We start from the raw sequence: 13,150 nt of genomic DNA on the forward strand, positions 1-13,150 counted from the left end.
ACATATCTGGCCTCTTATATTCTTTGCCATGTATACTATGCTGAACTTAATCATGTGGTATGAAACTTCCTGACACCTATGAAAGAACATAGAAGCCAGATTTTTCTCTTGTTTAAACCTGGAGAGAAACTCCATTGAAAGAGATAACACAGAAAGAAAGGGAGGGATGGTGAGATGAGGCCCAGAGGTGCCCTCAGAAATCTCCCACCTCAAGGCCTGATAATGGCCTTTATCTCACTAAACTTTATTTCTGAGGGGAAATTATATCTCATCTCCCCCACCACCTCCAACTAATTGCTGCCTCTCCATTCTTACATTTGACATATACTCATTTTTTTTCTCCTTTTTAGGTTATCTGGCTAGTTCATAATTATTAGTCCGACTAACTTCAGCTACTGATTGGATGTCTCAGGATTCCAAGTTCAAATTCTTAGGACTGCCTCTGATTGGCTGAGCTTGAGTCAGGTATCTATGGAAATGTTAGAGAGCATCCAGTCTTAGTGGCCCCTTTTCCTTCAAGGGTAGGAGCAATTGCTTAGTGGCTGCAGACATGCAAGCAACAAACATGGCTGAGTCTGTGTGGAATGAGGAAATCTTCAGAGCAATGGTGAGCAAGCTGGAAGCATCACCTTCATCCTTAGGGCATAGGTAAGGAGACACAGGAGTGTAGACGTTATAGAACTAGTGGACTCTCTGATCCTGTTCATATGGCTTACATTGGAATTATATTTTAGGGGGTAGGATTTTAAAAAACTCTTCCCCCTCCAAGGCCAAAAACCTCTTAAATAACATCTAATGGAAATAATTAATGTTAACAAATATAAGAACTTAGTTCTTGAGCAAGGTATGTCAAAAGTCAATGCATGTGTTCCTGTGAGATATCTGCAAACCCAAGGGGAATGAATTAAATATGCAAATTCTTAGATTTAGTTTAGAGTTCCTTCTGAGACTTCACTTTAGGGAGCTGTATCTTTCCCTAGTCCAGTGACTCTCCAAGTGGTCGCCTACAAGTACCCCAACACTGGTTAAAATGCAAATCTGTGGGCCCTTCCCTAGACCTAGAGATCCTTGACAGCTAGATCCGGCAGGCTCTTCATCAAGCCTTACTGTTTCGAGAATTCAGATGCATGTGAAAGCTGGGAACACCCTTGTTCCAGATGTAGGTCAGGCCTGTTCCATGGTTCAAGGTGTCATAGGGTATATAGCAAAGACTGATGAGCAGGGCCTTTAGAGTGAGCCCAAGGAGACTGAGCAGATGTGTGATTACATCACACGTGAGGGGAAAAGTTATAATTCCCAAAGGGGTGTTTGTCTGGAAATTCCTTATGGTGGCTGAACTGTAGAAGGTACCTCTTTCATCCTTCAGGAGACAATGTCAGCATGAGATTCATGCTTGTATGACTGACATATTATACCTCAGGCAGAAGATGTGGGTAAGACACTCTGCATCAGATTGCAATGGACCAATGCCAATTTTCAACCTTTAGTAGTTAAGCGGAGTGGGCAGGTGGGTTCAATATCTGCTACCCCGAGTGGTAGAATTTCCACAGTGGTCCCCTGAGGTAGATACTATTATCCTGAAAAATAAATGAAGTAGTTTGACCACTACCAGCTATTGACAGTGCAGGGACTCAAGCCAGACAACCACAAGGCAGAACCCAAACCACTAGCCACCACGATACAACGTCTCCTGTAGCTATTCTTTCTCTTCTTTCCTGCCTTGTGTTATATTCTGCCTTAAACTATTTTCTTACCTCAGAGAGGACTTTTGTCTTTTTAACAACTGATGTTGGAGGGGTTGGGGAATTGAAGGAATTATAACCTGGGGGAAGATCTGTCAGTGTGTGTGTGTGTGTGTGTGTGTGAGAGTCTGTGTCTGTGTCTGTGTCTGTGTGTGTCTGTGTGTCTGTGTGGTATGTGCAGCGAATTGGAGGTAATGAAAGCAATGGTTTTCTGAGTTAGTTTCTAGTCCTGGCCTGGCCTTAGCCTTAGAAAATGTTGTCCCCTTTCCTGATTCTTGCCCCCTGCCCCCTGAAAATCCCATAAGCCATTTCTATTCCCCCTGTTCCCCAATCAACCCTCTCTCAATTCCCTGTCCTGGTATTCCTCTATACTGCAGCACCAGTCTTTCCAGGATCAAGGGCCTCTCCCCCCTTGGGTGTCCAACAAGGCCACCCTCTGCTGCCTATGTATCTGGAGCCATGGGTAACTCCATGTGTACTCTTTAGTTGATGGTTTTGTCCCTGGGAGCTCTGGGAGTACTGGGTGGCTCATATTGTTGTTCCTCCTATGATGCTGCAAACCCCTTCAGCTCCTTGGGTCCTTTCTCTTCCTCCTTCATTGGGATCCTGTGCTCAGTTCAATGGCTGGCTGAGAGTGTGTCCCCCTCTGTATTTGTCATGCACTAGCAGAGCCTCCCAGGTGACAGCTATATCCGGCTCTAGTCAGCAAACACTTGTGGGTATCGATAATAGTGTCTGGGTTTTGTAACTATTTGGGATGGATCCCTAGGTGTGGCAGTCTCTGGATCATCTTTACCTTACACTCTGCTCCACCCTTTGTCTCTGTATCTACTTCTGTGGATATTTTCTTTCCCCTTCTACAAAGGATCAGAGTATCCGTACTTTGTTCTTCCTCCTTCTTGGGCATCATTTGATATGTGAAATGTGTCTTGGGTATTCCAAGGTTCTGGGCTTATATCCACTTATCAGTGAGTGCATACCATGTGTGTTCTTTTGTGATTGGGTTACCTCACTCAGGATGATATTTTCCAGTTCCATCCATTTGCCTAAGAATTTCATGAATTCATTGTTTTGTTTTTTAATAACTGAATAGTACTCCATTGTGTATATATACCACATTTTCTGCATCCATTCCTCCATTGAGAGACATCTGGGGTCTTTCCAGATTTTGGCCAAGCCAAATTTTGATTAAAAAAACCCCAAGAATCTGTATTTCCACAGAGGGTGTAGCTCTCAAAAAACACACTAATGCTAATTTTTGTTTTGGAAAGAAATGGGGATGAGACATGTCTCCTTTAATACATAGGTAATGAAAACCATTGCTTTCATTACCTTCATATATATATATATACATATATATACATATATACATATGCTTATAAAGTTTTTGAAGCTGGTGGAAAGTTTTATATAATGTGACTTAGTTTAATATAGCATTCTGTGACAAAGAGCATTGAAGAGCCAGGTACCCAAAACTAGGACTTGTTTGCCACAGCACAGAACAGCTCCCCAATTCTCTGCCCCAGCTGAGGGAGTGTGGACTGATTCCTTCATTTCTTAGAGTGACCCACAGTGTCTTGAAGGGACAGGCCCACATTCTAAGAGTCTGGAGTGAATCCCAGCAGCAATCAGTCTCGGTAGCCATCTCAGGTTCTGTGCTCTCCCCAACAGGAGAAACCAAATGGACACAGTAATAGTGGAATCATCCAGAGCTAAGTTAAGTAAGCAGGGACATGTGCTTTAAAAAAGAGTGGCCTGAGTTAAGCAGCAATGGCCTTGACCCTGGCAGGAGTTAGGACTTGCATTTTCCTTTTCTTGCTATCCTGGTAGCTCATTCCACCTAGAATTCAGTATAAATAGATGCATAAGAAGCAAGAATATCTAGAGAGATGTAAGTATTCCTAAAGTTGAGAGTTTCACTAGACAAAAGGATACTGACACTCTGTCATTTGGCTAGGATATCTTTCCAGCAAAGCTGACCTCACTGGAGTCAACCACTACCAACTAGCTATACATCTTTTTCCCCCAACAAGGCCCCAAGTCAGCCTAGCTCAAATGACTACTACCATCTCTTCTTGTTTATCCATTATTTTTATTTTATTTTGTTTTATGGTCACAGGGTCTCAATAGCCCTGTCTTCAAGCTTACTAGGTAGCCAAGAATAACCTTGAACCTTTGGTCTTCCTGCCTTTTCCTCGTAAGTGTTGGGTGTGATATCATACCCAGTCTTACGTAGTGCTGGGGATCAAAGCTAGGGTTTTGTTCATTGTAGGCTAGCACACTACCACCCGAGCCACATCCCTAGCCCTGTATTCCTTCTCATGTACTGTTCTTGGGGGCTGATTCATCATCTCTTCCAGAGATAATTTCCTACTTAGCTAACGCATGGACTTCCTCATGTAGAGGTGGGTTGGGCTCAGAAGGAGTCAGGCTCACAGGTTGACAGACTTTTGAGCTAACTGCTATCAGGTTCTCAACTTGTGGGCTCAGCCCCTTTGTCAAACCACTCTCTCTAAAAATATTTACACTGCTATTCATAATAGTAGCAAAGTTACAATGGTAAAATAGCAACAAAAACAATTTTATGGCTGGGGGTCACCACAATATGAGGAACTGTGTTAAAATTTGCATCATTAGGAAGGTTGAGAATCAATGCTAGCTTAGAGCTTGGTCCTCGGCTTGTTCAGTCTGGTTTTGGAAAAAAATGTCCTGTTATTTTAGTTTAGTAAAATCCTCATAGCCTTGCTGTTTTCTTTAAGGGACTTTTCACTTACTGCCCCTCAGTCTGGCTCATAGCTCTACATTCCCAGAAACCCTTGCTTGCCTTGGTGTGAAGCCATATCTCTCCCTTGCTGCAAAACCCCTTTGCAGCTGTCCTCTTGGGTGAAGCCCACCTAACTTTGCTGACAAGCATTTGCATATCTTTCTTTTGACAAGGCATCGGGACAGCTTATGGTAGACCTAAATTTTCTCTCCTAGCATATCTGTTCTCAGAGACCCCCTCCTTTCCTGAGTTTTAATACAATCCTAGTGTCCCATGTGGAAGTGGGTTTAGGGACGGTGGCACAGGGTCTAGATTGAGAACGAGTTTACGACATTTTGGTAGAGTCAGGGCTGAAAACAAGTTCAGTGACGTAATAAGAGATGAAATGCTGCTCTTGCACAGCAGGGAACATACACTTAGGATGATAACTTCTGGACATAGCTTTCCCATTCTTCCTCACAGCATCCCTGTGAGACTAAGGGGTCCCAAAGATCCCCATTTATCATTAGATGTGGAGTCCTACAGCCTTAGCTATAAGATGTTTCCTTTATGGTTGGATGTCTTCAGTGACCACTTCTCACCACTAGATGGGATTATACATTGCAGGATTCTTTGAGCCTTGCTGGGATTTGAGTGTAGATTGCAAGAAAAGCAGGTTGAGAGATGAAGGGTGTTTCTGATTTCTTCTTAGAAAGAAGAAATTTTGTATACTGTCTTGTCAAAGCAACACAAAACAATGTTAACTCTGAGCTGGGCGTGGTGGTGCACTCCTTTGATCCCAGCACTTGGGAGGCAGAGGCAGGCGAATTTCTGAGTTCCAGGCCAGCCTGATCTACACAGAGAGTTCCAGGACAGCCAGGACTACACAGAGAAACACTGTTTCAAAAAACCAAAAAAAAAAAAAAAAAAAAAAGTTAATTGTGAATAGTTGAGAAATTTATCAATTACAAATATTTCTGTTTCCTTTCTCAGAGATACTCACTGGTAAGTGTTTGCTCTGTTTCTTTCTCAGTTTTTTATTTGCTTTTAAATAGAGATACGCTTATGTGCCAATGTAAGTATATCTGTGTTTTCTCATAATAGGCACATATAACCTGTACATTTCTTTCCTGCTTAACTTGTTTCCTGTTGGCATATTTTATAACATTTTGTTAAGTCAGGACAGGTCTATTAACACATTAAGTGACTGTATAAAATTCTGTAGCATCATGAATTTTATTTATTGGTTTAAAAAGATCTTTGCTTTATTGGTATGAGTGTTTTGCCTGCATGCATATATGGGCACCATGAGCGTGTGATGCCTGGTGAAGCAAGGAGAGGGTATTGGATTCCATAGAAGTGGAATTATGGGTAGCAGTGAGCTGTCATGCTGACACTGGGAATTAAAGCCAGGTCCTCTACAAGAGCAGTAAGTGCCTTTAGCTGCTGCTCTATCACGCGAGGACCAGTTTCTTTTCTTTCTTTTTTCTTTCTTTTTAAGACAGGAGTTTCACTATGGAGGATAAGCTGGTTAAATTCATGGCCATCCTCCTGCTTTGGTTTCCTGAGTGCTGGGACTATAGATCAGAGCCATTATGATAGGCTATGTCATAATTTTTTATAGTCACACTCCTCTGGATGGACACTTAAAAAATTTCCCCTTTCCCCCCCTTTCTCATGATTAACATGATATGTGCAGGCCATGAGGCAGAGAGAATTCCAGAACCTAGGGATTCCCAGGAGAGTAAACTATCCCCCAAACCGAAGCTTAACCAGTTACCAACCGTTAGCTAATACCTAGCTAGGCACTTTCAACTTTCACTTATGATTTTTTTTTTTACCTTAAAGAAGTTTCTTCTGACACCCCTTAGGTCATGCCATTTCACGAATGGTTTAATATTCAAACTCTTCAACATTTAAAAGTGTTCCCATTTGTCTTAAAAATTCATTGAATATATTTTGATCAAATTTACTGCTATCGCCTTCTATTTAGTCTTCCTGCCACTTTTTGTTTCAAACTTTATATGTGCCTTTTCTTTTTAAGATTTTATTTATTTATTTATTTATTTATTTATTTATTTATTTATTATTTTTTAAATCTATGTATGTGCCTGCCAGTGTGTATGTGCATGTGTATGTTAACTACCCACAGAGGCCAGAGGAGGGCATCTGATTTCCCCAGAACTTGAGTTACAAGCAGTTGGGAGTTGTGTGATCTAGGTGCGGGGATATTGAACTCAGGTCCTCTGTAACACCGGCAAGTGCACCTGACCATTGAGCTGTCTCTCCAGCCCTATGTGCTCTTTAAGAAAACCCGCTGAGTCTGCATAGTGTTGCTAGTAAGTGTCTGGTTGTATGATCACCTACTGGAGTTGAGTAGCCTCTCAGGGGCACACTGAAGAATCTTCCTTTCTCTCCTCCTCCTCCCTCCTTTTTTTCCCTCTCCCCTAGTGATATGTTTTCATCAAATCCATTTTTCATGCCCACTTTCTCCTCCTTCCCTCTCTCCTCCCTTCCTTTCTTCTTCCTTTCTTTTCTTCTCCTCCTCTTCCTCCTCCTTCTCCTCCTCCCCCTTTTAACATTACTAACAGTGTTGCGGAGTCTGTTTTCCTGTCTATAACATTTAAAACTTCGTGCCCTTGTTTTAGTATCTTCTGTGTAGTTCAGTTTGGCTCTTATTTTAACTTTATGTCTCTTGGATCTAATGTTATATGCATTTACAATTTTGATAGCTACTGCCTTTTGCCCTCCAAAAGGTTGTACTATTTTAAACTCCCACCAGCAGAGCTGCAAAGAACAATGATTGTAAATCCTGACGTGTGTGCTCCTGTTTAATGACCAGTGTGTTCTGCCAGATTGTAAGACTCCCTGAGGGTGGGAGTCTGCTGTGTCACCTTAGCACCGTCCTCAGCATTTAGCACAGTGCTTGGGTCACTGTGGGTACTCAGCAAATGTGGAGACAAACAGTAGGTGCATAATGAATACTTGCCAAGTGCGCATTCTTAAAAGTACCCGGGAACAACTTAAAATAAGAATGTTAACTGATGAGGTCTGCAAGGCCATCAGTTCTCAAATTCACTCAGGAAAGTAAGGCTAAAAACAATAGTTTTTAAAAAAGTTTTAATTCTAAAACTTTAATTCATTGCTTTAACACAATGGGAATACCAGGAGGGAGAAAGATACCTTTTACTTTGCAGGTATGCTGAAATTGGATAATGTACTTACACAGAGATATGAATGTGAGCCCCCCCTCTCCCTGGGAGGCTGTTTTTATTGTGTCCTCTCAAAATCCCTCCCTGCCCCAACTCTGTGACTTCACTTGATGATTCTTCCAAATGTCAGGTCTACTGCTAATGCCCTCTTCTTGTGACTGGGAGGCAGCGAGGTGTGATTTAGTCTCATTTATGGCCCAGAGGACCTGGCTTCATTCATTTTGTGGCATGGCAGGTTGCTGCACTTCCTTGAATCTCGAGCTCTGCATCTCTGGAATGGGATGATCGTTTCTTTGATGCCTGCTACTTGGCCTGCTCTAGCAAAACAGAACAGGTCGTTTGCAAAATATTAGCTGCAAGGGATTTTTTTTTTTTTTTTTTTTTTTTTACTGGCTCTACACAATACTTTGGAGGAGGAGAAACAATATTCTATTTCTCCTCTGTAGTTTGTAGTTGGGATTCTCTGTAACCAAAGAAACCAACAAGGGAGCAGCAGAAGTTTAGTGACATGCATATCTTCTCTATACATTGGAGATTCAGCAGTCTCCCTTTTAATCTCAGAAGATATGTTGCCAGAACTCAAGTCGATGCTTGAAACTATAAACCGTATACACAGCATTGTCTTAGACACTGTTCTGTTGCTGTAAAGCGGCACCATGACCATGGCAACTCTCATAAGAGGAAGCATCTTATGATTTCAGAGGTTTAGTCCATTGTCATCACGATAGGGAACATGGCGACACTCAGGTAGGCATGGTGCTGGAGATCCTGTTGTCGCCCTGTGTCATGGAGATCCTGAAGTTTGGATCTGTAGGAGTGGCCCCTTCACACACTCCAACAGTTCATTGGTGGGGTAGATGTTGGGGTGGACCAATTCAAAGCCCTTGACCTGGGCCTTGAGAGGTATCTGAGATGGTCAGCCCATTAGCTCTCCTGTACCCACACCATCAAGGTGGGCTCTTACCCTGCCCTGGCTGGCGCATATATTGCCAGTTCAAGAAAGGGGCAGAGCCAGCTCTCCTGCTCTCAGGCCTTTGGGGCTGGCTCATCTGTGCCCATAGCATCATGGCCAGCTCTCCTGTGCTGTCCAGGTGAAGTGCAGGGCCGTCTTTCCTAAGTGTTGCAGCAGGTGACAGACAGGGCCTGGTCTCCCACTCTTGTGACCCCAGGGCCAGCTCTCTTGCCAGCCACAGGTAGCAAGGAACCAGGCAGGGGAGGCAGGCATTTTTTCCTTGTTTGCACCACCTCACAGCAGTAAGGTCAGCTCTCCTGTGCTCAGCTCCTCTGGCCCGGCTCATCTGCAATCCCTATATCCAAGGACAGCTTTACTGTGCTGCCCAGGTGAGGTGTAGGGGCCACCCTCCCAGTGCTGTGGCAGATGAGAGACAGAGACAACTCTGTCCCTCTATTTTCATGACGACTCCTCAGTGGGGCTCTCTCTCTCTCTCTCTCTCTCTCTCTGCAGATGGTGAGGGCAAAAGAGAGGGGTTCTCTCTCTTGCTGATGCCAGCACATAGCAGACATAAGGCAGGCAGGGCCAGCTCTTCCACACTCATGCCCTTGGGCTGGCTCACCTGCAACACCTACATCCAGGACCAGACAAGGTGCTGGGCCTGTTCTCAGCAGTGCTGCAGCTGGTGAGGGGCAGCGCCAATTCTCCTGTATCATGACCACAGGCCCAGGTCTCCCGATGCCGTAGGTAGCAAGGGGATGGGGGAAGGAGTATATCTCTCTCTCATCCAAGCCACCGTATGACAGATGATGGCAGGGTCAGTTATCCCACGCTCATCCCCTCAGGATCAGCTTACCCACAACTCCCACAACCAGGGCCAGCTCTACTGTGCTTTCTGGGCAATGTGTGGGGCTGCTTTCCCTAGTACTGCGGCTGGCTAGAGGAAGGGTCAGCTCTCCTGCTCTCAGTCCCCAGGGCCAGCTCTCTCACAATGCCTAGGTGACCGGTGGAGTCAGTTCTGCACAGCCCTCAGACATCAACATGTCCTTGGGCAGCAGCCCAGACTAGGGACATCTGCCTGGCCTTTGGTGGTAACAGTCCCCTGGTGCTGCAAGGCTTAGGATTTTACAGACACTATGACCAAGGCAACTCTTATAAGGACAATATTTAATTGGAGCTGGCTTACATGTTCAAAGGTTCAGTCCATTCTCATCAAAGCAGGAACATGGCAGCATCCAGGCAGGGATGGTGCAGGAAGAGTTGAGAGTTCTACATCTTTATCTGAAGGCTGCTAGGAGAATACTAGCTTCCAGGCAGCTAGGATGAGAGTCTTAAAGCCTTCACCCACAGTGACATACCTACTCCAACAAGGCTACACCTACTCCAACAGGGGGACACACTCTAATAGTGCCACTCCCTGGACTGAACATATACAAACCATCACAGCCATGGCCCCAGACATGGCTCCCAGTGGCATCACAGGCCAGGACTCTACCATGGTCTCAAGTGACATCACCAGCTACTCACATCAGGCTGTTCCTCACTACCCCGCATCTCCAGTTCTGCCTCTCTTCATTGTGCCCACATTCTTCTGTTTCTTTCTCTTTTGTTTTTCTATCACTTATTTGCTCCTCTTAGTGGCACTCAGGGTCTCTGAGTGTCTGGGGTTGTCTCAGGAAATGTCTCAGGAGTGCCACGCTCCACCTGCGCAGTATGGCACCATGCGGGGGTCATCTTGGCCATAGTCTGGCCCCGCCTCCAGGCCTGTGTAGTGCCAGACTGGTGGTACATACATCAGTCTAGCTCCCTGTCCGGGCCCCATGGTGCAGGACAAGTGATTGTTTTGAGCTCGCTCCTCACCCTGACCACCCTATGGGGCCCTGTGTGGGGGTCATCTGTCTCAGGGCCACCCCTGCAGGGGGGTGGGCAGTGGTCCCAAGCAAGGTTCTTCTAATCTCTGGCTCTCTCTCACTGGGCCATATGGCCCCAGGCAGGGGTTTGTCTCATCTCTGGCTTGCTCTGTGGGAGCCCATCTGGGTCTGTGCGACACTAGACTGCTGTTTGTCTTAGGCTTGCGTCTTTCAGGGAGTGTTAGACTACTAATCATTCCGATGTCCCAGGCCAGAACGCTGAGCATAGACATAGCCTCTCTGGGCTCTGCCACCCAGGACAGAGCAGCCACACCTGCAATACCTCTAGGTGCAGGATCATTCTTTTCTTTTTTCCCTTTATCTCTCATGCAATGCATCCTACCACAGTTCCCCCTCCTCCATCTCCTCTCAGTTCCCACTATCTTCCTTTTTCCAGTTCTCCTCTGCCATTTTCCTTTAGAAAAGAGTAGTTCTCCCACTTTGTCCTTAGTTTCCTAGACTGAAGCCTTTTCTTGTCATAGGTCTTAACATCAGGAAATGCTCTTTATTTAGTCGAGAATTAAAGAGAAATTATTATGCGCGCGCATGTGTGCACACCTGCTTGCGCATGTGTACACGTGCACATGTCATGGGACATACCTGGAGTTTAGAGACTAACAGCTGGGAGACAGTTCTTCCTTTCCACAATGTGGGTCCTGGGGGTTGGATTCAGGTCAGACTTCGTGGCCTGAGAGTCTGTCTGTCTGTCTGTCTGTCTGTCTATCTGTCTGTCTGTAAGAGCCTCACATAGCCCACACTGTCCTGGAATTCACCATGTAGCTGAGACTGGCCTTGACTTTGTGTCTGTCCACTAGCCTCTACCTCCCAAGTGCAGAGATTACAAGTCTGAGATGCCACGCCTAGTTCAATTGATAATGTCTACCTTTTTGTTGATAAGAGACACTTTAAGGTGTCTCCCAGATTAAGTAAGACAAGGGTTGCCTCTGTGTAAGCACTATGATACTGTAACTGTTGCCTGAAAACTGACATGGCAGCGAGGTCACCCCATGTGACCCTGCCAAGATTGAGCTATCAACATTCTCTCACAGCAGGAGGTGGGAGATCTAAGAAAGAGTGTGAGGCTCCTAAGACCCTACCCCTGCTCAGGGATATACAGGTGGTTCATAATCGCTACACTCTTGGGTGGTGGTATAGCTGTTCATGGGTTGTTTTGATCCCGTAAGTCACCATTCACCCATGCTCCTGTAAGTAACCCACGATAAACTCAGTGATTACTTGAGCTAGAGTTGGGTGGACCCCTTGCTTTTGTCTGTTGTGACTCTCTTTATCTGGGACTGAATAGGAAGATACTTCCGGCAAAGTCACCCAACAGGTGGGTATCGTGGACAGCCAGGATATAATGGCAAAAGATACTATTCCTGTACTGCGTGGGATGGAGAAGGAGGGAGATTTCCTCAGACTTCTATGAAAGAGGAATCATTTAAAACTTAGAAATTATTTCTGAATCTTTCTGTGGAACAGTTTTTGTATTGTGTTTGGCCACAGGTGACCGGAGCTAGGAAAAGCTGAACTACCCATAAACATGTACCACTCTTCAGGGAAGTCGCAAAGAGAGAAATATTATCAGGCTGAAGAATTGTCTTATATATCAGGCTTAAATGCCATACTTTCCCAGCTGTTGTAAAAGGCGAGCCCTTCACCCTGTTTTCAGAGATTCACCTGTGCCCGCTTCTCCTTTAAAAATTACCATCTCAAAAGAATCCCATGTTTAAGAGGCACATAGTGAGGAGATATAGTCTAGGCTTTCTTTTTCTACCTCTTTTTTTTAAAAAGTTTTTTAAAACTTTTTCAGACATACCAGAAGAGGGTGTCAGATCTCATTACAGATGGTTGTGAGCCGCCATGTGGTTACTAGGATTTGAACTCAGGACTTTCAGAAGAACAGTCAGTGCCTTTAACTGCGGAGCCATCTCTCCAGCCCCTCTTTTTCTCTTTCTTTTTATGCACATTGGTGTTTTGCTTGCATGCATGCCAGTGTAAGGGTGTCAGAGCTTGGAGTTACAGATAGTCGTGAGCTGGGAATTGAACCTGGGTCCTCTGGAAGAGCAATCAATGCTCCCAACTGCTGAGACATCTCTCCAGCCTTAGGCTAGGCTTTCCACAGTGATTATGGATGGTCTGACCTTGAGCCTCATCAACCTAAAGTGATGAGTTTGATGACAAAGTAAGCATTAACTAAAGAACACCACTTGAGGGGCCATGAGACAATGTACTGTGTGATGAGATGGAGAAGAAGAAGGAAGAGTTGCAGGGTGGGTGGGGTGAGATCCAAGGGCTGAAGGTGCTAATGTGGAGAGAGGGTCACAGCCAAGTATTTGAGGGGCAGGAAGAAGCCCTTCTGCCGCCGTGAAGCCAGGGCCTGTCGTCTTGGGGTTGCTTTTGGTTTATTCGGTGTGTCGTTAACCTTTGCTCTAGCCTGGCAGTACTTAACTTGGGGCCATAGGCAGGGGGAGAGGGCACAACAAATTTAGTGGGAGGCATTTTAAGTGAGTAAAAGCTATAAATCCTCACGGACCATGAGGCTGCCTAGGCTCCCCCAAACCTGGAAATTCAATTTTGTACAGTGTACA

General features: G+C 45.0%; 1 pseudogene; it reads right to left on the reverse strand.

Annotated features, from left to right (window-relative positions):
- Window positions 1-10,736: 10,736 nt before the first annotated feature.
- Window positions 10,737-10,855, reverse strand: LOC127695719 (uncharacterized; annotated as a pseudogene).
- Between the last annotated feature and the right edge of the window lie 2,295 nt (window positions 10,856-13,150).

The sequence above is a fragment of the Apodemus sylvaticus genome, chromosome 10 (genome assembly GCF_947179515.1).
Source record: "Apodemus sylvaticus chromosome 10, mApoSyl1.1, whole genome shotgun sequence".
Taxonomy (NCBI): Eukaryota; Metazoa; Chordata; class Mammalia; order Rodentia; family Muridae; genus Apodemus; species Apodemus sylvaticus.